Source organism: Lycium barbarum, chromosome 1, assembly GCF_019175385.1.
Source record: "Lycium barbarum isolate Lr01 chromosome 1, ASM1917538v2, whole genome shotgun sequence".
NCBI classification, from domain to species: Eukaryota; Viridiplantae; Streptophyta; class Magnoliopsida; order Solanales; family Solanaceae; genus Lycium; species Lycium barbarum.
Genome location: NC_083337.1, coordinates 163,768,161 through 163,780,400, shown reverse-complemented (window position 1 = coordinate 163,780,400; position 12,240 = coordinate 163,768,161).

The following is a 12,240-nucleotide window of genomic DNA, read 5'->3' as shown; positions in this document are numbered from 1 at the left end:
AGCCTATCATTTTCTGATAATGACACTTAACACTCTTTTCTCAACAATTTTCTTTTTGGGCATCTCGAAACTACTACTTCTCTAAAGGGAGAAATAAATACATGATACATAATTTATCAGGAGCCCTTGAGCAGCACAAGAGAAGTGAATGTTGCATATATATACTTCTCAATACCCAGGTTAAGTCAATATCATTAATGACAAACTATAATATTCATATAGTTTACCCATATTAGTGAAGATCAGTGGCGGAGTCAGAATTTATGCCAAGGGGATTCAAAAATATAAAGAAGCCATAAATGAAGAAGCTAAGGGGGTTCAACGTCTACTATATATACATAAAAAATAATTTTCAACTTATATATACAGTGTAATTTTTCGCCGAAGGGGGTTCGGATAGGATCTATGGGGCAATTACTTAGAAGTACATTTTGTGCTACAGCCCTTCCTATCGGATAGAAAAGGATCCCATGAACCCCTGGCTTCTTACTAGGTTCGCCCCTGGTGAAGATGTTATTGGCTCTTTCATAAGTATATACATAACCGATTCAGGAATATCCAAACAGCATTATCATCACAGATAGAGTAGAAAATAAAGCTACAAAAGCAATTACTCATGTTAGCTAAAGATTACTAGAAAACTAGGTTTCTCGTACGTATTAGGCTTAGCATTGTCTTTTTGTATTGGCGTACTACAAACGGTTGTTTGTTTCACTAACCAGTCATGTGATTATTATTTTTTTGAAAAATAGTTATGTGATGATTAATAGTGAAGGGATTATGCAGTGACTAATAAGGAAAAGATTTTAGAAGGGTATTTTTTTCATTAAATAGTTTTTTTCCACCAAACCATCCACCCAGACATTCACCTTTTGTGGTCGTGGGGTTTGACATAGACCTTACCTCTTTGTATAGCATAAGAAAATAGTTACTTGACCCTCATTTGTTTGCATTTAATGGAGGTCTGAATCTGAATGGTTCAGACCTTATGTCATTAAGTGCATTTGTTTACATTAAGATCTAAGCACTTATTTGGTCTGAATAAGTGTTAATCATTAAGATCTTGAACAAAGTCTTAATATCATTAAGAGGTATTTTGTATGGATAATTTTTATCACCAGCTCCACCCCTCTCCCCCTCTTCCCACCACCCAACCCAAACCCCCCTAACCCACCACCTCAACCCACCTACCCTAACCACTACCCACCCACCCTTCAAACCCACCCAGCCCACTACCCACCCCACCACCACTCATCCAAACCCTCCACTACCCACCCCCAACCCTACCCCCACTTACCAACACTACCCCAATCTCGATCACCTACCCACTACCTACCTACCTTACCCCCAACCACTACCACTCCACCACCCCTACCCCCAGACCCACTGCACCACCACCACCCTCACAACCCTCCCACCACCATTATAAACAACTCCATCATTACTAGCAAACATAAATGTTTTATTTTTTATTTTATAAAATTTGTGTTTATTTTCTAATATTTAGTTACTTTTTTATTTGAATTGTATATTTATTATGTTTAAACAAATACATTATGCACATTCAGATGTTGAAAAACAAACAGTCTTAACCATTCAGTGTTCAGATCTAGAGACAACATCTTAATAATTTTGATGTGCATTCAGATTCAAACGTCTTAATCTTAATGAAAACAAATGAGGTCTTACAAAAGAATGGGGACATAAAACACCTCCCAACTAAAAAAAATCAAAATATCGGGTACATGAAAGGAACCTATGGAGACCCAAGTTCTTTCCCTGTGCCCAGCAGCCAAAATATCGAATACACATATTTTTATCGGAAAAGGGTCAAAATTATCCCTGAACTTTGAAAAATAGTTCATTTATATCCTTCGTTATACTTTAGGGCCAATTATACCCTTACAGTTATACTATGGAGTCAATTATACCCTTATGACTAACGGCTGCCACGTGGCATCATCCCAACCCTTCAAAATTATTTTACCCTCAAATAATTTTTTACCCACTAAAATAACTCAACAATTTTTTTTCCAGCAAAAATAATACGAAATTATTTTTATTTTTTTTCCTGGAAAACATATCCGTATTATTTTTGCTCGAAAAAAAAAATCGGGTCGGGTTGAGTTATTTTAGTGGGTAAAAAATTATTTGATGGTAAAATAATTTTGAAGGGTTGGGATGATGCCACGTGGCAGCCGTTAGTCATAAGGGTATAATTGACCCCATAGTATAACTGTAAGGGTATAATTGACCCTAAAGTATAACGAAGGGTATAAATGAACTATTTTTCAAAATTCAGGGGTAATTTTGACCCTTTTCCGTATTTTTATTCCACATTGTATCCTCCATAAAAAAATATATGGATTCACGCAAAAATTCATATGGATAACATTTAATACTGCAAAACAAACAATCCATTGGTTATCTGGCGAATAATTTTCTTATGCGGTCAACCAACACGGTATTTTCTATGTTGAATTCTATGCTTGGGTTAAATATTGCACCAATACCACCACCAAACAATCCCTTATTTCTTCCATTGTCGATAAACACCAGGAAATTGAGGTTGATATAGAGACGAGGTTTTTCTAAAATGGTTTTCTTATTACACTGGGGAAGGGAAGAAGGGAGCAAGGGAGAAGGGGGAAGGGCATGGTATTTTCAAAAGGAAGATTAATTTGAAAAGGAAAGTAATATTGATGCGATTAGTTATAACGATGTGGTTCAAGATGCACTTTCTCGAAACATTAATTAACAACTTCCGTAGTCAATAACCCCTTTTAATATTTGGTATTGTTTTATCTTTTGATGTGTAGTTCAGTTAATAAAGTGTTAATCTCACTTTTTTTAACGGTACACTTAAAATGTGAGCTAACTTTAGCTTAAAAAATAAGAGATATACACGTGTGATATTCCATTAAGAAAAGAGAGTGGAAGGTTAGTCCCATCTCCTTAATCCAACAAAAGTGGTTGGAGATTAGTCTTGTTCTGGGACCACCTTTGATGATACTATCATATTATTATAGTAATTGCTTCATGAATCATTGTAGGCCTTAACTAAAACGCTGTTTGTGACTGATTAGGTGTTAAGTTGGCAAAATCAACAGCAAGATTATCAGGGCCAAAACAAAAACAATAATACTATCATCTAAACTTTCCACCGCTACGGCAGCAGGGTATTTTGGGCCCTCCTTCAGCTCAGCAGCTCTACACGGCAGCAGTGGCTTCTCCCGGGTCGTCTGTTCCAACCGACATTGAGTCTGCAATGCACACAATGTCCTTGAACCCGCCCGATAAAAATTGGTACGCGCCACTTCTCATATGACATCCTCGGACGGTAATCTCTCGTCTTATTTTAATTTGAGCAATCAAAATAATGGTATTGTTGTGGGAAATGGTCATTCGATTCCAATTCGTGGTTGTGGTCATACTAGTTTGCATCCCCTAAACCCCCCTTTATCCTTACGAAATGTCTTACATGCTCATAAACTCATTAAAAATTTAATCTCAGTCCGGAAGTTTACTACTGATAATTCTGTGTCTGTTGATTTTGATCCATATGGGTTTTCTGTGAAGGATTTTCAGACGGGGATGCCACTAATGCGGTGTGATAGTCGGGGAGATCTTTATCCGGTCACCACCATCAAATATCCAATCACCATTCCATCAACCTTTGCGGCATTGTCCTCTTCTTTTTGGTATGCTCGCTTGGGTCATCCGGGAAATTCTATCTTAGATTGTCTTAGGGTTAATAAAAGCATTGAATGTAATAAATCTAGTCTTTCTAGTATTTGTCGTTCTTGCGTTCTTGGTAAACACATTAAGTTGCCGTTTGATTCTTCTATTTCCGAAACTTTGATGCCATTTGATATTATTCATAGTGATTTGTAGACCTCTCCCGTGTTAAGTTCATTGGGTCATCGATATTATGTTCTGTTTATGGATGATTTTTCGAAATTTTTATGGACTTTTCCTTTGGCTAAGAAATCCGATGTTTATCCGAAATTCTTAGCTTTAAAAACCCACATTCATACCCAATTTGAACGTCATATTAAAAATGTCCAATGTGAGAATTTTTGCGTCTTTCTTATACGTCTTCACAAAATGGGAAAACCGAAAGAAAAATCCGTTCTATCAATAATATCACTCGGACTCTTCTTGCTTATGTTTCTCTCCCCCCTTCGTTCTGGCATCACGCCTTACAAATGGCAACATATCTTCTTAATATTTTACCAAGTAAATTATTAGGTCACGTTTCTCCTCTTCAAGTGCTATACCAAAGAAAGCCATCTTACTCTCATCTTCGGGTTTTTGGGTGTTTATGCTATCCCCTCTTTCCTTCTCCGACTATCCACAAATTGCAAGCCCGGTCTACACCGTGTGTCTTTTTGGGGTATCCTACGAATCACAGAGGGTATAAGTGTTATGATATATCGTCCCATAAAATTATTATTTCTCGTCACGTGATTTTTGATGAGAATGTCTTTCCCTTTTTCAATTTCCATTCTCCCACTTCTATTACTTATGAGTTTTTGAACGATGGCATTTCCCCATTGTGGTTGCATCACTTGGCTTCATCTACCCCTCATCCCACCGTGACCCAGCCCGCTGCCCAGTCCTCTCCCACCGTGACCCAGCAGCCCGTTGCCCAGTCCCCTCCCACCGTGACCCAGCCCGCTGCCCCTCTCCCCTCCGCTAGCAGTCCCCACCCACCGTCACCCCAGCCTCCCCCTTCTACCAATCCGTCCCGAATGGTGACCCGGAGTCAGCATGGTATTTTTAAGCCAAAACACACGTTTAACTTGAATACCATGGTTACGAAATCCCCTCTCCCTCGTAGCCCTGTGACCGCCCTTCGCGACCCGAATTGGAAAATGGCTCTGGATGATAAATTTGATGCTCTTATTAAAAATAAGACGTGAGAGTTGGTGCCCCGTCCACCTAATGTGAATGTTATTCGTTCTATGTGGATTTTCACTCATAAAGAAAAATCTAATGGTGACTTTGAGAGGCATAAAGCCCGTCTTGTAGGTGATGGTAAGACTCAACAGGTTGGCATTAATTATGGTGAGACCTTCAGTCCAGTGGTCAAGCCGGCTACGATCCGTACCGTTCTCAGTCTTTCCCTATCAAAGAAGTGGCCTATTCATCAGCTAGATGTCAAGAATGCTTTCTTACACAGTGAGCTCAAGGAAAAAGTGTATATGCATCAACCTCTGGGTTTCAGAGATCCCACTCATCCGGATTATGTATGTTTACTCCGTAAGTCCTTATATGGGCTTAAGCAGGCCCCGAGAGCATGGTACAAGCGTTTTGCAGATTATGTCTTTTCTCTTGGTTTTTCAAACAGCAGATCCGACAATTCTTTGTTCATCTACAAAAAGAGGTCCGATATGGCATACATGCTACTTTATGTTGATGATATTATTCTTACTGCTTCCTCATATTCTCTCCGATGCTCCATTATGGCTCTCCTTGCCTCGGAATTTGCTATGAAGGATCTAGGTCCTTTGAATTATTTCCTTGGCATTCATGTCACTCGATATAAGGATGGCATGTTTCTTTCGCAACGCAAGTATGCCGAAGAAATCATTGATCGAGCTGGGATGTCTTTTTGTAAGGCTACTTCTACTCCGGTTGATACTAAACCGAAGGTGAGCGGCATATCGGGTGCTCCTTATGATGGCCCAACTCACTATCGCAGTCTCGCAGGTGCCCTTCAGTATCTTACTTTCACGAGGTCGGATATCTCTTATGCTGTTCAACGGGTATGCTTACACATGCATGCACCGCGACAGGTTCATATGCATGCACTTAAGCGTATCATCCGTTACATTCAGGGTACACTTGACTATGGTTTGCATCTTTATCCGTCCTCAGTTACGGACCTTCTTTCCTACACTGATGCGGATTGGGGAGGCTGCCCCGACACACGTCGGTCAACGTCTGGTTACTGTGTATTTCTTGGGGATACCTTGATATCTTGGTCTTCGAAACGCCAACCTACCCTCTCTCGTTCGAGTGCTGAGGCGGAGTATAGGGGGGTTGCTAATGTTGTCTCCGAGTCCTGCTGGCTTCGCAATCTTCTGTTGGAATTACATTGTCCTATTCATAAGGCTACTATGGTATATTGTGACAATGTGAGTGCCATTTGTCTTTCGGGAAATCCGATGCAACATCAACGCACCAAACACATTGAAATGGACATTCACTTTGTTCGTGAGAAGGTTGCGCGCGGACAGGTTCGTGTCCTTCATGTTCCTTCCCGCTATCAGATTGCCAATATTTTCACCAAGGGACTACCACAGTTCTTATTTGAAGATTTTCGGGACAGTCTCAGCGTTCGTAAACCTTCCGTTTCGACTGCGGGGGTGTGATAGATTATCTAAATATTAATTAGAATATTTTGTAGTCTACTATTTTAGGTTAGAAATATTTTGTATATTGTGTAATCTCCTATTTTAGGTTAGAATATTATTCTCCTATTTTGTATATAAACCAATTCAAGTAATGAAAGGATTCAAGGAAAATATTTCCTACAAAACTCACATAGAGATCTCACAATATGATCTAATTATCAGTTATCGAGATATATATATAACCCTTTGCATTCGTCCTTGTTAGCTTGAATCACAATGAACACTACAAATTATTCGTGCTTTTATTATAGGTAGATTAGTACATATTTACTGTCTTTTTAAAAAAAAAAAATCTTTAAAATAGACTCCTAATAAACTTTAGTTTGTCTTCTATGGTTAGGTTAACTACATTGGGTGTAAACACTCGGTGCGGATAAGTTTTTACCGTCAAGACCCCCAAACATCTAAGGATTCTATTTATTTTGATCCGTCCAAGTTCAATTCAATTCATTTATACTATATTGTAGAAATAGTATTATGGCAACTTTAGTCTTATGTTATAAAGTAATGGTTCTCTCGAAATTTTTAAATTTCACATGTGAAACTCTATGATAATGTTCTGAAATTTTATCTTTAGAATTTGAAACTATATGAGGATGATTATATTTTAATTATAAGGACGGAAAACGATTATTAGTGAATTTTACTATTTGTGGAAAAATTTAGGACATTTTGATATGCCCGTGGCCCTATAACTTCGTTCCCGACATCACCTTCTTTTCTCAATGACCAAATGATATACAAAAATCAACCATAACTATGAGAAATACCGGCTAAATTATACTCCCTTCGGATAAAAAAAAAAAGAGTTCATTTAGCCATTTACACACTCCTTAAGAAAATACTATTTTCTAGACAAAAATAAGTAATTTGACTAAACTACCCCTAATTAAATATCACTGGGTTGTTGTTGTTGTTGTATCCCTAATTAAATATGCATTGGGATTTGATCATATAACACTTAATAGAGGCAAAAAAGGAAAAACAATGTTAATTTTTTTTTTATTTGCTAAGTAAACTCTTTTAAAAAAAAGGCTAAGTGAATTTTATTTTTTTTATCCGGAGGGAGTACTACATTCAGAGATTGATGTAAAATTTAATTGATCATAATTTTCATCTGTAGAAATTTAAGTTTGAGATCTCAACCTTTTAAGTATTGAAAAGACGTTTCAACGGTTGTTAAGTGGCTTTACCAAGATCCAAAAAGCATAATAGGACCCTTTGTAGGCTGGCTTTTGAAACTTTTAATGAATGATTTAAAGTTGCTAATAATTTTTAATTCAAAGATATTGCATGAACCCGTACAATCGCTTTTTATTCCCGACTATAATCCTTAATATAAAGGTTCTTGTCTTCTTATGAGCAATTTTTGCGAGCAAATTAATGAAGAATTTCAAACTTGTCCGCTTAAGTTTGAATGCATTTGACGAATATTTCTTGTCTGAACAGTGCTCGAAAAGAAAGATAAATTTAAATGCATTTACCAAAAGTAAGAAATAACTATGATTTATCGTTAATATATTGTTAGATAGTTTGTGGTTACGATTTTTTTTATATGTCCGTCGTTAAATTGGATTAACAACAAATTGTTGCTATTTAACAAGAGAAGTTGCCTGTCATTAAATTCAATTTAGTGATGTGTATATGTCTATATGATGACTCTTTCTATTGAATTAATATTTAACGTCCATCCAAATCCAATACTCAAAGATAAATTTCTATTTTATGCTAATTATACATATATTTGTCCTCCTTTTCTCTCGGTTTGTTTTATTCCCCTTAAGGTTCTCTTTTAGTTTTGCTCTTTTCTGAGTGAGTGTGACAGCTAAATACGTACTTGAATACGTACATGCTTTAATTGAGACATAAGTTGAGCTAGATAGAAACCTTTTCTACTTCAATAGTCCTAATAAAAACATGTCTTTTTTTGAAGAACTTTTTAGTGCCTTTTCATTGAAAAAATTAGCCCTTTGCTTCTCAACTAATTTATATAACGATTCTTTCTGTACTGATAGTTTTAAGTATTTTGCTTCTTTAAGATCCTAAAAAAACGTAAAGAATAAAGATTATCATAGATTGACATCATGTTCTTTAATGTAGATATGCACGGCCGGCTCGACCATTACAAGATCTCTCTGAACGTGTGTTACACGTTTATCTTATCTCATTATTATAAAATTGAAATCGTATACTGTTGAATTTATCATATGTATTCTTCAAGAATTTTTGCTTGAGTTAAATAAGCATATTTAGACACACATTGTTATTTGAAAATTAATATTTGTAATATTTATAAATTTATTTATTATTTCAATTTCACTTCTAAATGAAAAACTTTCAAGCTAAAAATGTTGTTTGAGTATCTAAATGAAGTAGTGTTTCAATTATAAGAGGTTAATTTTTTTTTTCTTTCAAATAAATTCATGTCAAACATAATTTTAACTTTAACTCCAATTTTAATTTTTCAAACTTCAATTTTGTCCGATCAAACAAAATCATTTAAGTCAAGATAAGTAATCGATATTTGTGATTAACGGTTGTAAAATAAAAAATCTTTTGTTGGTTAAAATTAAATTTTTTTCAAATGTTAAAAGATAAGTTCAAACTTTACTATGTACATTTTTGAATTATTAGAAACTGACTCAATGATAGACAACATTATAACTCCAAATTCTCCTTCATTTCGCATTTGTTTTCTTTTTCTTTTATCTCAATCTTCCTCTTTTTCTCGGTTTTTTTTTCTTTTTGCTTTCTGATATTTGATAGTTATGAGAAACATATCACTCCCTATAATCCGTCAATCTTGGAGAAGAAATAATAAAGTATTTTAATTTATAATATGATGCTTTCAGTACCATACAATAACAAAATAAATAAATAATAGAATTCATAAAATATGCATTAAAATCATCAACAAATGAATTGTTCAAAATTTATGTGCCAAAGCAAGACTGAGAACACTCTTTTCAAATACTAAAATATTGCCAAATTCAAAGTTAAAACTATCGCACTCTCCCCTTAAATTGAAATAAATATTTATATGGTTCTTCACGAGACCTTATTTATAAAATCAATAAAGATGTCTTACCTACAAAAAATAAATATAGATCAAATGTTTCTTTCATGAATTGTACTACCTCCTTTGAACCAATAGTAGTAACTAATTGATAATATTACCAATATGTTACTATTAAACGGCATTCACATTTTTCACCGCACTTGCATAAACACCGTTGTTTAATATGTTCTTCAAATTTTCAAAAAAAATTGAATTAGTAAAATTGTGCAAGAGAATTTCAATGAAACTATGGGAGGAATGTAGTAAATGCGTTTCAAATAAAGTATCTCGAAGATAATTTTTTTCTCCCCAAGAAAGAAAGAAAACATAATAGCGGTGCCCATTAGAACTCAAAACAGGAGATGTCCATAAATCACTATGAATGATATCAAATGGCATAGTAGTAAATGACAAGGAATCATGAAATGGCAATTTAACGTGTTTCCCCAAAGGACAAGAGGTACAAAAAGGAGTTCGAGCCCTATTACATTTAATTAAAGCATTACTACGAAGAGAACTAAGGATAACATTTCCCGGATGCCCGAGTCGAGAATGCCACAAGCTAGGTGATGCAACAATGAAGGTTGATGGTGGATTGGTCCGTTTTGTAGCAGTGATAGGATACAATTCCCCGGTGCTCTCACATCTCACTAGGCAGCTCCCCGTCAGTAAATCCTTCACAGAAAACCCAAGAGGATCAAACTCAACAGAACATTATTGTCCTTAGTGAATTTGCGTACGGAAATAAGGTTTTTGATGAGTTTTGGAGCATGTAAGACATTTTGGAGATGTAATGGGGGATTAGGTGGGGGTAGGGATGTATGACCATAGCCACGAATTGCAATAGTGCTACCATTACCAGCAACAATTCCAGAATTCTTGCTCAAATTAAAATAAGACGTGAGAGTACCTGTGTTGGCAGTCATGTGGGAAGTCGCTCCGGTGTCCATGTACCAATTATCATCTGGTTGATGCATGAACAGAGTGTGCATGGCGGCCTCTACGTCTGTTGGAGTGTACCGAGAGTAGGATGGACCATGCATGGAATAGGCCTGTTGAGGTGGGCGTGGACCTGCACCGAGAACGCCACTGCCGGGCCTTGGTGTTGTGGGACGCAGCTGCCATGGCCTTGTTGGATATGGACAGGGGGGCAGTGCCCGCTGTGGCGGCCAGGCAGGCCAGTAGTAGCCCCCTGCTGGTGGCTGGGCCGTCGGCCACTGGTTGTGGTTGGTCTGTCCGCCGCCACCGCGGCCAGATTTCCCGCGGTTGTTGTTGTTGTTATTATTTCCCTTTCCTTTGTTCTTGTTAGAATTCCTGCCACGATTATTATCACGGCGGTTGGTTGAATTATTGTTGCCTCCAGGTGGCGGGGAGGGAGCATCATTATCAACAATGAGAGCCGCGGGACTAGAATCGCGGGCTCGTTCCTTGGCAGCGACGTTTTCGAGCTTGAGTCTGGAGCACACTTCAGAGAAAGAGGGCAGCACGTCCTTCTGCTGGATGGTTGTGACAAAGTGTGCATATGTCTCCGGTAAGCCCGCAAGGAGGCGCAAAACCAGACGTTGGTCGGACACCGACGACCCCACGTTGGCAAGCTGATCGGCGAGTGACTTCAGCCTATTATAATAAGCCATAACCGATCCGAAGTCGGCCATTTTTGTGGTAGTGAATTTTGTTTCAAGGTACGCTGCCCTGGAGTGCTTGTTATCTTGGAAAATCTGAGCAACTCGGTTCCAAGCCTTCTCCGCAACATCATCCGCCACGAGAACAGAGGTAAGAATATCATGGGATACGGTGGCGTATATCCATTGGAGAACCACCGCATCGAGCCGTTTCCAGAGCGGAAGATTAGCCGCCTTCGTTGCGTTGTACGCGGTGAGTTCGGTGGTGTCAGTTGGTGGTATGATGTGCTCAAGTACGGAGTGAGCGCGGGCTAAAACCTTGAAGAGTGTCACCCATTCGTGATAATGGCCGGTTTCCATGTCAAGGGTGATTGGTATTAAGGATTTCACATTCATGACAGTTAAAGCAGAATGAAATTTTTTGTCAGCCATTAAAGAGAGATGAGGGAGGAAGAAGATGACGGCTAGGGTTAGGAAGAAGGTGACGGCTAGGTTTAGGAGGTGAGGAAGGAAACCTAATATGATACCATGTAGGAAATTAATCCGTGATCTGTATTGATGTATGATAGTCAATATATACAAAGTAGGTATCTAACTGTCAGCATAATACTAGGCTAAATTATAGGACCTAATTACTATACATAAGGAAGAGATCACGCCTAATATACATTTGCTAATTATGAAAAGATTATCCTAATATTTACGTTGACTATTTCATAGTCTATCAAAAATGAAGAATTAATTATATCCCAAAAAGGAGCCCTTGATAGCTATATTATCAATTGAAAGGCTTTGTTAGAACAAATGGATTATGAATCAATAGTTAATGACTTCACATCTAAAAAATCGAGACACGTAGACTTTAAATAAAAATATATATGACAATCTTTCCTTTCTTTAAAAAAAGATTAGGGCCTCTTTGTGAAGTTTGGCTTTAGCGCCCCCCCCCCCCCCCCCCCCCAACCATCTTATTGAGCCTGCCATGTAGATATGGAACAATTAATCAAACGGTTAACTACATTAAGCACCCCTATATTAATTATGACTCAATTACAAATAAGACCCCCTGTATTTTAAAATTAAGCACTTACATCCCCTATATTATGAATGTCCTGGGTACTTACACCCCTCCCCCTAT